Source organism: Microtus pennsylvanicus, chromosome 6, assembly GCF_037038515.1.
Source record: "Microtus pennsylvanicus isolate mMicPen1 chromosome 6, mMicPen1.hap1, whole genome shotgun sequence".
NCBI lineage: Eukaryota > Metazoa > Chordata > Mammalia > Rodentia > Cricetidae > Microtus > Microtus pennsylvanicus.
In genome coordinates, this window is record NC_134584.1 from 100,321,375 (window position 1) to 100,336,455 (window position 15,081).

Here is a 15,081-nt window from a genome sequence, read left to right on the forward strand (position 1 = left end):
TACTTGATAGGCTGATTTTCTAACATGTATGGAGCCATGGGTGTGATCCGTAGCCTTGCATAAAATTAGATGTGCACCAACTAGGTAGAAATAGAAGCATAAAAAGCTCAAGGCTTTTCTTACCCACATTGCACGTATGAAACCAGTCCCTACTTTCAAAAAAAAATCCCCAAAACATTGATATAAGAGTTCTAAAAAGACAATGGCTTAGATGTTTTAATACAAAGGCTAAATAGTAACTTTCTTTTCTCTTTTTTTTTCTTTGAAGGAGTATCAACTATTTTCTTTTCTTTTGTACTCTTTAATTTCCTTTGGTCATGTTTGTCCTGTATTTTGGGAAAAAGGAACGGATATTCTTGTCTTCTCAAGGTTTACATTCCAATCTATGTTTTCTCTTCTTCTTTTCTTTTCTGATTATAAGGTGTTGTAAGGTTCCTGAATGAATGCACCCTTTCTTTGCCTGTCAATACATGCTACATAATTGAGTTGTGTTTATTGAAAGTTCATATTTTGCAGATATAATCCAATAGGAAAATAGAACTGAATATATATTGTAAAGCAGAAGACATTGTACAAATACTATTGACATTTAAAGTCAATAATCTCTAATCTTATACATATTGAAAAAAATATATATACATATATATGTATATAGAGCTGTATAGGACCATACACATTCTACTAATTGAATTATTATTTCTTAAAATTTTATTAGTATTTATGCTTAAACTACCGGATAACAAAGACTAAATAACCATGTAAAGAAGTAAAGGAAGCAAGAATAAAGGCCATATTTAGTCGATATATTCAAGTCAATGCTTTCTGCTCTGCTTGCACCAGATTCCTATTTTAGAATGGAAATATTCAGTGTCAATAATAAAATGGCTCAAACAGAAAGCTTGTCAAGGCAAATAGTTTTAAGATGTCCCAAAATAATCAAATGTGCAGCATAAATTAGAAAAAAAGAATAATGTAGGTTGGTACATAATAAAGCTACTCGAAACATAAATTCAACCACTTCAGAAAAATTTGGTGGCAAACATTGTTTGAAATCTCAGGATAATATGAATTCATGAGCAATAAGTAGAAACCTTCTAAAGATATTTGTCTCCTCTGTGTATTTTCTTACTGGTTTTGAGAAACTATGAACTGTCCAGCAGGCTGACAGGAGGGCACAGGTGAAATCCCCAGTAACCATCTTTCTACTTTGCTTAAATACTATAGATTCTACTTGGGAATCACAGTCTGGACAGAGACTATATGTTGGCTAGCTTCCCTGAATATACTACAGAGAGTGATGTAACAGTCTATCTACCTTATATTGAAACTCAACTTCTTTTATACATCAATGCTTTTCTTCTGGTCAAGATCCAAAAATGCCTAATCTTTTATTGACAACAATACTTGTTTATATCTATGGGATACCTAGTTATGTTTCAATATGTGAGTACAATGTAGAATGATCAAAGTGTTCTGTATGTATTGCTTCAAATATTTAATTTTTTTTTGCAGTGCACACATTTAACTCTTTTGGTTGGCCCAGGAAGATGAGACAAATATGATATGGTGTCGCTAATCTATGGGACCCCAAACAATTTTGACTCAGATAAATGGAGACTAAAATGAGAGCAGAGCTAATGGAAGAAACGATTCTTGGACTAAAAGAAGACATTGCTTGATGAGTACAGGGCTGTAGATAGAAAGGAATAAGTTCTAAGACTGTACTGTAAAATAAGATAATAATGTCTTGATTCCCTGTTCTCATATCTCACTCACTCATTCAGTTTTAGCAACAGAAATTTGCTCTGCCAATCAGCTTAGAGCGACAGACATATACGGAGATGGAATTATCTGACGGAAACTTAATCCATATGCCTATTGCCTTCACAGACAATGAATTACGTCTTTCTTTTGTAATACTGTGACTCCATCAAAAACTATTTGCCTGTAAATGAACTGATTGGTATCACTGGCCCAGTAAAGTTTAGATTTGCATTGACTATAGAAGGGTATAGCAGTGTTTGCCTACCAAAATGCCTATTATATTTACAAAGCCAAATCCTATCCCTGGCCTGACATCATTCAATTGGTCTGTTTTTCTTGTGAGAATTTACATTCTTCTAGTCTGTGCTGACTAGACTGTTCAATAGTTCCACTAATATTAAAACTTAGCAACTTAGTAGCCTTTGAATGCACAAAAATACTATTTTATTTTGCTACACATATTTTTGTCTAGAACATTGAAATATCAAATTCATCTTATATATATAACCAAACATTAGATTTAAAAATGACCAAATACGTGAATGGAGATGTATCTCAGTATCCAACACTTGCCAAGCATTTCTAACGCTATAGGTTCAAAATTGTGCATTGGATAAAAAATGAACAACAAAGAAAAAAAATGAGCAAGAAGATACAGAATGGTGGTTCTAAAAGTGTTCATAGAGACCTCTTTTAAAAAGTGACATACGCTCCAAGTCTTGAATGATAAGAGTAACTGGTCTAACAGCTGACTCTGAAAAATGAACTATGTCAAGGCCAACGGCAGTAGGCACAGATGTTTAATGTTCAGAGGTGAGTCTTGTGCCACTGTGTCTGAATATCAACACAGCTACAATGTTGTTTTGAAAGGCAACCGTGTCAGAAAAAATGGTGAGGGAGACAGAGTGATGCTTTGTGTGCTGTGGCAGGGTATGCAGTTTCACTTTCTGCTAGGTGGAAATGGAAATCACAAGAGGCCTTTAAGGAGGTGACATACTTGTCTTCATGCTTTTAAATGTCACTTTGTGTCCCCGGTTATAAAGACTGCTGAAAAAAAAAAGATAAGGAGCAAACTCTGGGTAAGAAATGATAAGAAACGTTTTGCTCGTATTTTAGCAATATCATATTCGGTGTTAAATGCTGGTTACTTCTAGGAACAAACCAAAAACGGCCCTTGTAATATAGCCTAGTTAATTTTAGGAGGATGCTATAAATGGAATGGTGAACCATGAATGTAGGAGAGGTTTCCTTGATAGGTCATCAAGAGGGATTTATACACTTTGGGGATATAGAGATGGGTGGAGGGGAAGAGTCATTGCATTTACTTAGTGCATATGTGGGTTAGCAATGAAAAGTCCTCATCCTTCGCCTGTCCCCATTTCAGCCTTTAACAGTTCTAACCCAAAGCAAAAACAATATGTCAATCATTTGTGCATTTCTCGTCCACAGACAGCCTTATTGAAAAGGAAAATTCAGAGCAAAATATACTTTTATTAAAATAGCATACTTATAAATGAATTAAAAGATTCTGAGGTTCCTTTACGATTTCTGTGACAAAGATGGATCATTTGGAAATCATAATTTGAAATCGCTAATAAAAATATGATCAACGTGAAGAAGAGAACAAGGTTATGGGAGAAAGTATCTAATGTTCCAGGTTGCTCTCTCAATTAAAATTAATATGTAAATATTAATTAAACTCTTACTAAGTATTTACATGCTAACTTTTATACAAAATATTGATAAATGTCATGTTTTGCTACATATACACAATTCTTAGATACAACTCTTTGCGCCATTGAAAAAGTGTTTCTTCAAAGTAACACTCATTTGTATTGTTTCTGCTTCTGTTTTAAACAACAGAATAAAATGAAGAGACAAGCCACTGTAAATAATAGCTATCATTTTCCCTGTTTTTTTGAAATTATTGGACACTTATATACATAAACTCATTGACATGTATGACCCCATACTACAATTTAATCAGAACACACAAGTCCTAAGAATGAGAATATTCTTTCTTATCTTTGAGTACATGATCGGCACATGGTTACATATTTCATAAATCAATGGAGACATTATCTCATATTATTTTTATTCAAACATATTTATATATTCATTGTTCTGTTACCCAGGACTCAACTAAATAAAGAACGAAAATATTAGAGCCAAGTTTATGTGTTTGCTGAAAACTTATTTTTTTGCAAAATGTCTTAAACAATAGAGTGAAAAACTATTTAGGTCACATTATTATTATATTAGATGTTATATGTATGTTACATATAATTTAAAGTGTATAGGAGAATTTTGCAAGTCATAAATACTGTTAAAGTTTCACAAAAGGCCTTTGTTGTCCATGGAGGATACCCACACAGATTTCAAGGGATGACAACACTTAAATTTCAATTTACAAAAATACAAATAATGAGTCTCTGAAATCTAATAATCCAAGAAACATTTACAGGGTTATATACTTAATGAAAGGCCTAACAGGGCTTGAGCCTGTTTCTTTTTGTTTCTTTTGTGTTTTAACACCAAGGCAATGCTTTTTAAATTTCTATAAACATTAATCTCCACCCATTTCTCTTCTGAACCACATTATTCTCTAACCAAGTGTGCAGTTCTCTCTTACAATAAGCTGATTATTACAGGTATAAAGGTTGATCCTTGTTAAGAAGGTTTTTTGATATTTTCACAGTACAAAGTGAAAATTGAAGCATTATACATTTATTGTAACAATAACATGGTCAACATTCTTATTTGATCAGAACTAAAGCTATTCTTAGGACAGTGGGCACCTAGTTTCATACAGGAATAGGCCAGAGTGAATAATATGTCCACCATAATATCATAGAATCTGTGTATTATATTGTGGACATTTGTGCAGAGCTTATTAACTGTGTAAACCCAGATCACACAAGGCTTCTAACTACCCTGAGTTCATGTCCGAGTGTGTTTACTTATTCCCCATCTTTTTTTTGTTGTTGTTGTTGTTTTTTTTTTCGAGACAGGGTTTCTCTTTGGTTTTGGAGCCTGTCCTGGAACTAGCTCTTGTAGACTAGGCTGGTCACGAACTCACAGAGATCCGCCTGCCTCTGCCTCCTGAGTGCTGGGATTAAAGGCGTGCGCCACCACCACCCGGTTACTTATTCCCCATCATACTGTCACATGAACCCACAAAGTTAGGTCCTTATCTAAGGGAAATATAAATGCACTTCAGTATTTCTACAATCACCAGCTCTGTGAGAAGTGAAAGAAAAAAGGAAAGGTTTGCTCGTCTATCAAATTTCTGAAGGAAACAGACAGATTTTCTGAAAATGCTCATTTGAAAGTCTGTGAAATAATTGTTTCTCCTTTGAGAAATTAAGAAAAAGGAAATGTGATAGGAACTCACAGCCAGAATCGTCATAAACTGATATTAAGGTGTCTTTTACTTAGTGCAAAACTGAACATGGATGGCAGACCAACCAGATGTATGCAATTAGAGGCGTCTGACAGATACAGGCTCTAAATTCATTGTACAATAAATATTGTTTCCAAGTATACGATGTTTTATAAAGCTCCAATTTTACATTTCAAATTATAATTCTTGCAAATTACTCTATTCTGTATTAAACTGTCAACAGGCAACTTATCTAATATGGTATTTTAGAAATTAGCACTAATGTTGCAGTTGCATTTTTTCAGGGGCATAGGAGATTACCACCTTTTCTCATTTCTTTTGCTTAATACTTTTGGTCTCATACGCACACACAAACACACATATTATGTATTTAAATATAAAGAGATAAATGATATCTTGTGTCAAAAGAAAATAAACAGAAAGTATCTAACAAAAAAATAGATGCTATTTATGAGATATATAAATAGCTACCGTGCTACCTTGTAAGCTGGATTAACATTTATTTATCTTTGAGATGTCCCAATTTTCTTAATATAAAAGAGAATATAAAAGAGGAAATATCATTGCAATTTCACCTCTATCTCCTCATTATTATAAACCTATAATTAAAACAAAAAAATAGAAACACTATCGGAATTGCTTTGAAAATCTGCGGAATGCCTATGGATTGGATTAGTGAGCAAACCCATGTCTGACATGCTCACACTTTTACTTTCAAAGTTGTTGGCAGCGATGCACACCATTGCACTGTGTTCTTGCTTGGGTCACTCTGCTGAAGGTTCTCTCTCTTTTTCCAAGCTATAAGTTCTTCAGAAACCCAGCCAAGGGCAACAGTATGGCTTCTAGATAAAGGTACTTCCTGACTTATAAGCTGAGTTTGCTTAACAAAATTCACATAGTGGAAGGCAAAGAATGAAGCACAAAAATTATTCAGTGTCCTCTACAGTCACGCACAAATAAATACCCATGCATACACTGAACAAGTTTGAAAGTAATAGCATCTCAGCCAGGATGTGACACTTCCTGAATGTTTTCTTATTTTTCCTCATTACTGAATTTCCTTGCTTTAATTTTATTGGAATTTACCGTATTCCACATTCACTGTAATCACTTGATGATGCAATTTGCTTTCCCTAAAACCCACAAACTGAATGAGACAAGAGAGACCACATATTTCTCCTCCCTGTTCATATATCAGAATCCCCTATAGACCTGATCATCACATACTTGCTGATGGAAAATCAGGTACTAACAGCTATGATGATAAAACTAATCCTAAGCATACTTAAATATGTGGTTTTCAAATAAGTACCTAAGTGCTAGTCTTAGCAAACAGTGAACACATAGAGCTTTAAACTGATAAAAATCCACAACTAAAGCCACACTAAGGAAAGATGGTACAGCCCGAGTTATAGCTTCCTGTACACTGGATTCCTCTGTTCACTGTGGTTCATTGCTTATGTTCATGAACGTAAGACAATTAAGAAGTGTGTGTGGAGACTGTAATCCTGATTTGTCATTGGGAAACCCTTGGAAACACATTACCAATAGTACGAGTATCTCCATCCAAATATGAAGTGAGAAAATGAATAAGGAGGCTTTGCTGGGACCTTCATTAGGAAATATATAACAAATTCAGTCATATTGAAAGCTATAGTCATGAAAACTATAATAATGCATTTTATAAAGAAAATAAAGATGTCATACCACTGTAGCATAAAATTAATTTTAAATGAATCATAATAAAATGTATAACTCTGTTCTTAACATGTGGATTAGAAGATGAGAGGAGGGAGTGGAAATAGGAGATGAAAAATATGCACTAGTTTCGAATGGTTAGTCTGTATGGGGCACTAGTAGGCTATATGGAAAACGGTAACTGCTTTGTGTATCATATGCCATACACACAAGTATACACAAACAGAGGGTAGTACACAAATACACACACACACATACACACATACGGGGAGAGAGAGAAAAAGAGAAAGAGAGAGAGAGGGAATCATCCACAAATTTAGTCAGAGTTCATTACAATCAGTATTATAAAAACATGGGGGCTGGAGAGATGGCTCAGAGGTTAAGAGCATTGCCTGCTCTTCCAAAGGTCCTGAGTTCAATTCCCAGCAACCACATGGTGGCTCACAACCATCTGTAATGGGGTCTGGTGCCCTCTTCTGGCCTTCGAGCATACACACAGACAGAACATTGTATACATAATAAATAAATAAATATTTTTTTAAAAAAAACATGGGTGTGCGCAGAATATGTTTTAATTGTCCTAAGAATTTTTTTAATCTTTTTTTATTGAGAAAATGAGAAAAAAAAACAAGTTTCCACCTCCTCCCAGCCTCCCATTTCCCTCCCCCTCCTCCCACCCTTCTCCCCCTCCTCCCATCCTTCTCCCCCTCCCCCCACTCCTTTCCCCCTCCCTCTCCACTCCAAAGAGCAGTCAGGGTTCCCTGCCCTGTGGTAAGTCCTAGGTCCTCCCCCCTCCGTCCAGATCTAGGAAGGTGGATGTCCTAAGAATTTTTAACAATTTTTCATATTTCAATATATTTTCTATGGAATTCTCTTCTTACATTTTATGAAGCATCTGAAAACTATCAAAAATAATATATTTGAACATAAAAGTGACCAGTATATTAGTATAAAAATTCCTTTAAATCAATAATCAATACAGTCTTTATTGATTGATTCCCAACTGAAAACTAAGTATTCAAGTACCTGAGCTTATGGGGGTATTTCTTACTCAAATCATTGCAGAACACTACTCCATTAAGGAGTGGAAAAACTGGCAGTCTTTGTAGGGTATTTTTTGGTTAACTCTCATGTGTCACCTAAAGAAAGGAGTGTGTGTGTGTGTGTGTGTGTGTGTGTGTGTGTGTGTTATGTGTGTATGTGTTTTATAGTGTAATTCATAATTCTGCAAGTGTGAAGCTTATAAATTAGCACTGGCTCCAATAGGGAATTCAGAGATTTGTAACTGAGTAAGTAACATTACAACATTACATTGCTGGCCTGTTAAAAATTATGCACAGTTTTTAGACTCTATTTTCTAATTAGTGTAATTAAAATCAAATCTTATGCTGGAGCAAGGTGATAGATTGTGTCAACTGCTTTTTCTTCATCTTTTTTGAGCTCTTAAATTGCATATTCATAATGTATTCAAATTAAGCAAAGTAAGGAACTGGGAAGAGTTTGATAATATAAAATATAGTACATGCTAAATTTTTGTAAAGCAGCATTCTGAATAGAATTAACTTATTTAATTAAACTCAAGAAAATAATCTTCCATAGTTACATGCAATTTACCTAGTCCAGATGTCTGCCTATTATACATCTTGGCAAGATTCCACAGTTTGCAGTCTTAGAATGAAAATTATTTTTAAGATGTCTTAGTATATAATATATTACTACTAATACTAATTTATATGCTACTTTGTTGCTTGACTCAGTTGTGTTAATTGAGCATTTTTCTACTTGTAAGGATAAGCCCATATTATAATTTTAAACATCTAGATATTATGAGAAAGACACAGAACACTAATATAGTACCTTAGCAAGGGCAAGAATTAGAAACAGGAAGTCAAATGTCCTTTCTTCCCAATTTTACTCTTTTTCTTTTCTCTTAATAGCTTTATGCACCTCTCTATAATCCGGTTATTAGTGCTTTTCATTCCACAGGAAAAATTATCTTAATTAGAGCCCCATGGTTCAAGAAATAGCTTGGGTCTTTCAGTGTCTGTAGCATGGATAAATGCAGTTGTTATGCAATGCTGTTTTCAAGAGATTGACCCAGGGAAGTGAGGGTAGATGATAATAGAAAATTGATTATTCCTGTAAACAGGAAAAAGTTCTATAAATATCACCCCCTAAGCCACCACTGAGGAAATCCTGAGGTTGGTGTCAACCATTCTTCATTCCTCGTCCTACTGCTAATACTTGCCTTGCCCCATACATTGTCAACTTCCTGTCACAGTGTGGGCCATGGTGTTAACATTTTCCACTACCACCACCCGCCCCATAGTGGGAGTCATGCATCTCCAAAATTTGGTTGTGGAAAAGTCAGCCATTTCATTTTGAACTTTATAGTCTCAGGACTGACTCAAGGAGATGTCCTCTGTGGAACTTGTTGAACTTGGTGAGTTGGTTACGCTTTTGTCCCATTCTTTTCCTTGTTGCTCTTTTCAATGATAGAGTTTTATCTTCAAAGTTCCAAAATTCAGACACTGATTATGTGTCCTACTAGCCCTTCCTCCCACTGACCACTTGCTTTAATCATCCTGTTCTGATTTTATTTTTATCCTTATATTAAACTATATTCTATTTGCTAGCCCTTGGCTGACCATCCTCCTAACCTTAATCTCTTACTGGCTCCCTAACATCTGTGTGTATTCTAACTGATTCACTCACATACCTACAGCATAAAATCTAGCATCCATATATAACAAAAAAAACATGCAATGTTTGTCTTTCTGTGTCTAGGTTACTTGGGATGATTGTTTCTGGATCCATTCATTCACCTTAAATTTTCATAATTTCATTTTTATTAACAGATGGATAATATTCTATTTTGTAAATATACCATATTTTCAGAATCAAGTTATTAATTGATGGGCACCTAAGATATTTACAATTTATTTCTATTACAAATAAAACAGGAATAAACATGGATGGGAAAGTATCTCTGTAGTAAGATGTAGAATCTTTTCAAGAATAGAAAAGCTGATTCTTGTGGCAGATCAATTTTCAGCTTTTTGAGAAATTGCCACACAGATTTCCATAATTACTGTATCAGTTTGTATTTCTACCAGTATATGTTGTTGAATATTATTTTTAACTAGGCAAGAATGTGTTACATTTGTTTATATAGTGGAATATTACTTTAACTGTGAAAAAGTGTGTTACATTTGTTTCTGCTGCCTTTTGTTAAAAATGTGAAGGTGTGCTATATTTGTTTATGCTATATTTGCTTAATTATGTAAAGATGTATTGCATTTGCTTTACTTTGCCTGCCTAAGACACCTGATTGGTCTAATAAAAAGCCAAATGGTCAAATACTAGGCAGAGAAAGAACATGCAAGCTGATAGGAAGAGAAATTAAATAAGAGGAAGAATCTAGAGAAGGAAAGAGAAGAAGAAAACAAAGAGAAAGAGAGACATGCCTCTGACCTTATCAGAGGGAAGACTGCATTTACCATGGTATTTCCTGTGGCAACTAATACCATTGGTAGATTTCCCATCATAGTTCTTGCCACTGATGCATCTTCCAAATGGTTCCCACTGGCCTGGTAGTCTTTGGAGCTGTTCTCTTTGATGATAGATTTTTATTATCCTCTAGGCTGCAAATGAAAGTGATATGCTCCATATCAATTTTCAGAGTCAAATCTAACATTTTCTTCACCCTCTTTTTCTGATATTTGTCTCAGATGTGATTATAACCTTTTGCATAGATGGGCAAAAGTTTTTATAAAATATGTTTCAATTCTCCTTCCAGATGAGCATATCTTTTGATAAATACTCAGTGAAGCAGTCTTCTCCTTTATCATATATCAGGGAGAGGAACAGTATCCAACCTCCATAATTTGCTAGATAGATCTTGCATGGTTCTCCTGGGTAGTTATGCCTGTGTCATAAGGACGGGTGCTTCACTTTACTTTCTCTCCAGGTTTGCAGTTCACTATCAAAGGTATCTATTATTAGGATCTTTCTTGAATTGAATCATATGCTTATATTTAGAGGGAACTTCATACTGCTTTTCTAGTGGTGTGTTAATGTCTATTCTTAACAGAGTAAAAAGGTTTCTTTTTTTCACATCTTCACCTACTATAACCATTCACCTTTTACATAATAATCATTCTAACAGTTTAAGGTATTAACCCATGATGATTTTAGTTTTCCCTGCTTCTGATATTAGTGATTTGGATAATTTTTATGTACCAGTTGGTTATTATTATGTCTTCAGTGGAGACAAATCTAGTCAGATCTTTTATCTATTTTTTGCATGTTACATAAATGCCAGTCATAGCAATAGCACAAGATTGTCTCTTGAATAGATGATCTTGTGTAAACACCATCCACACTCAATCATGAGATCTTTATTTCTTAGCATATTTTAAAATTCAATTCTAAGTGGATTGAGTACTTAAAAATAGGTTATGAAACAAAGTATTGAAACCATGTGGGGGGGGAACCTACAATATTGGCAATGAAAACAATTTTGAATGGCCAACAACACCAAAAAAACGCAAAAAAAAAGTGTGAAAATGGATACTATGTTACTCCAAGGAATTATGTTACAACAAAGGAAAATTTGCTTCCCATGGAATAGCGAAAGGAAAAAAAAATCCAACCTATGAAACTGAAAAAAGAAATTCAAAGCATATAAAAGGAATTAGCATCCTCTACACGAAAGGAACTCAGCTAACTAGGAAGCAAATCAATCCAGTAATTAATAGTAAATTGCATATTATCCTTCAAATTTCCTTTTAAACATGTCCAGTAAAAATATTAGGGCAAGTTGTTGTATTCCACCTCTACACAAAGCAAACCTAAAGTGATTTCATTTTTTCCTTCTATCTTTTTTTTTTTTTCATGGAAAAAGGCTGCACAGTTGGTTCAGCATAGAGAGCAGGAATCAGCTGTCTCCTTCAGTCTCTGTCTTAATTAGCATTACAAAAGAGAAACACGGCATACATTAGGTGTAATTTCTAACCTCAGAAGAAAATCTTAGCTTGAGTTCCTCAGCAAGCATGAGTTGAATTACTGTTTTTGCTCAAGGGAGGATATATTTAGGCTTGTTTGTAAAGTATAAATTAGAGCAAGTGCCATGGTGTCACAGGTAGCTAGATGGCCGGGAGCACCCTTCTCCTTCTGAATAATTAAGAACCGGTTGATTCATATGCACAGACCACGTGGACAAGTGTGAGTGAATTTGTATACATACACATTTAATGAACGCAAGCCTCAACTTCCAGACGCAATACTCTCTAGAGGAAATTTGATCTGTCTTGCTCTCGTTGGGGTTGAATAATAATAATAATAACAGTAATAACTTCTTTAACCTTGTAAGCCTTGGGAGGGTAATTAGTGCTAAATTGCAGCTATTTTTAAACATCTAGTCCAAGTAATCAGCCTTGTTTCCATAGGTGCTCATTTTCATGGTGAAGAGCAAGGGATTCAAAGTGCCACAGAAGAGAACCAAAGAAAAGCGCTGGCTTTATAGGCCTTCTATCACCCAGGAAACACAGGGGTCCATAGAGGTGGTACTGAGTGTTGGAATACGGTTGAGGACCAAACAGATGCCCTGTGAAAGGAGCCATCCTTTTACCAGTTTATTATGTGCCTCTAGGTTTCTTTTCTTTTTCCTGGGATCAGATCCTGTGATAAAAGCAACTTTTGGGTGAAAGATTTTATTTTGTCTAATGATTCAAAGTATTGTCCATCACAGGAACAAAATAAGACAGCAACTTGAAGCACTGATCTCACTGGGCAAATGCATGGTTGTTAGTAATGGATTTGTTTCCTTTCTTTCATGACATTCAGGTTCCTAGTCCTGGGACTGTTTATAACTCACAGTGGGAAGCTTTTCCCACAGAGATCAACATAATCAAAATAATATTCCCAGGTATGCTCAGGGGTCCATCTCTCAGTAGATAATAGAATATGTGACATTGAATATTATCAAAAATCGTCATAAGCCCATTGTCTTTCTTTTAAAATACAATTCTGAAGTTTTTTAAACCAGAAATTAAAAGCATCTGCCTAATACAGGGCTTTAATAATGTGTGTAAGGGCAAAATTGTTGGGGGGGTGTTCTTGTTATTTTTCTTTCATCGACATGGTAACATCATTAAATTAAGCAAATTGAAGGAATATTTTGTTTTGGCTCAAATTTTGAGGGAGTGCAGTTCACTGAGGTGTGGAAGGCATTGAGGCTGATCTATAGTCAGAAGAGTGGATGACAGGAACAGCGCCAACTAGCTAGCAGAGAGTTAGACAAGAGGTTGGGGATACCCCATAACACTTAAAGCTAACTTTTATGGTCATATCCACCAGCTATGTCTGTGTCCAAAACATGCCATATCCTGAGTCCAGGTGATGATGATCAGGGGAGATGTGTAGCTCCTAGTCACGTGGTGACTGTCTCTTAATGGAAACCAATCACACTCTGTGCTTAAAGCTCATCAGCTGTTTAGATCTGTTAAATACCCTTTTGTTAAGGGAATCAGAGTTCTAACTTTCCATATGAAACCAAGTCTCTACTTTTAACCCTTGTGTGTTCTATGCAATTGTGGTTCAGATCTAGCCAGTCCACTCTTACTGTTCTCTCCACACTGACTCCGTTCAGAGATGGCTTTTAACACTGGTAAAACCAAAATCATCTGGTAACTGGGGAGAAAAATTTTACTTGCGAAGGTTATTCATCTATAAGAAAAGAGGGAAGACTACCTGTTTTGAGCAACTTTGGTGGTGAAGTCTTTAAAGAACTGTAACAAGGCAAAGACACATTTACACCAAGGTGTAATCAAAGGCTGTGGATTTGATTTGACTATAGTCACGTACCTCCTGGCAGTTCTTTCTTTCGTTCATTGGTTGGTTTGGGTTTTCACTGCAAGTATGATTAATTTTGAAGCTCCTCTCTTCCCCTCCTCCCCTCCCCCTGTCCTCCGTCTTCTCTTTTTCCCCTCATTTTCTCTCCTCCCTCCTCCTGTCTCCACTCTTCTTCTCTACTTCCTCTCTGTCTCTTTTACTCCATTCCAAATCAGGAGTTCATCATTGATGTTTATTTGCTTTGTTTGTTTGTTTGTTTTCCCAATGCAAGAAAGTCCAATAAGACATCTTAGTGGATAGGCTTCTTCGTAATAATTCCATTTCATATTTCAGGACTATTTTAAGGCAAAATGTAGCTGTGGCATACAGTGTAGAGAAATTTAACCCTCTTGAGGCATATTTGTCAGAAGTTTTGAAAGATGAGACATTTGACTCAATGCCCATTTAAGAGAAACAATACCCAGGCTATGTTTCAGATATTAATTTTTATGGAGCAATCTGGAAGCTTCCACTAATAGCACAGACCACGGACCCACGCTGTCTCTGCTGTCTAGCTTTAAATTATGGCTACAAATTAATGGCTAATAACAGAATGACTGACAAGAACTAACTCATATATATATATATATATATATATATATATATATATATATATCCACATTTTAGCTGCAAGGGAAGCATCACATGTTAACTTACTGTTCCCCCTTTTCATTGCTGAAAACCACGTATTCAATTTTAGAACACATAAAATATGTTTTGAAAAATTTAGATAAGGATGAACAGCCTCTGTCCACTCTGGCCATATTGTCTCCAATATAGATAATATATGGTTGGCTGGGGAAGGAGTTGTATTTATTATCCCAACCTCAGTGTAAATGTTGGTATCATCTAGCAGATTAAATTCATGAAACACTCACATTTATGGAGCCCCAAGCTGGCTGTTAGGCCATCAGAGGCTGGAAATACAATTAAAGGGGTTTTTCAGTCCAGAAAAGCAAAGGTCAGCTCTGCCTCCCAGAATTATGTATTCAGTACTTTCATTCCTGGCGCTCGGGCAACAGATGAGGTTTTCCTTTTAGAAAAATTTAAATGCGGTGTCACAGATGTTGGTATTCCTTTTATATGAGAGCTGTGTATAACCACTTTTAAATCAGAAAAAAAATATATGAAGTTCAGTAGATGGTGATCTGTGAGGTATACTTATGTTTTCAATGTTAGGGACTCCCCAAATGTCAACCTATATTTCACTAACTTTTTAGAGAACAAGTCCAATGACACAGAACTTAGTAATCCTGCTACTCTAGCTCAGAGCTCTGGATTCTCTCCACAAAGGCTGTCTTTAAAGACATTTTGGGTTGCTA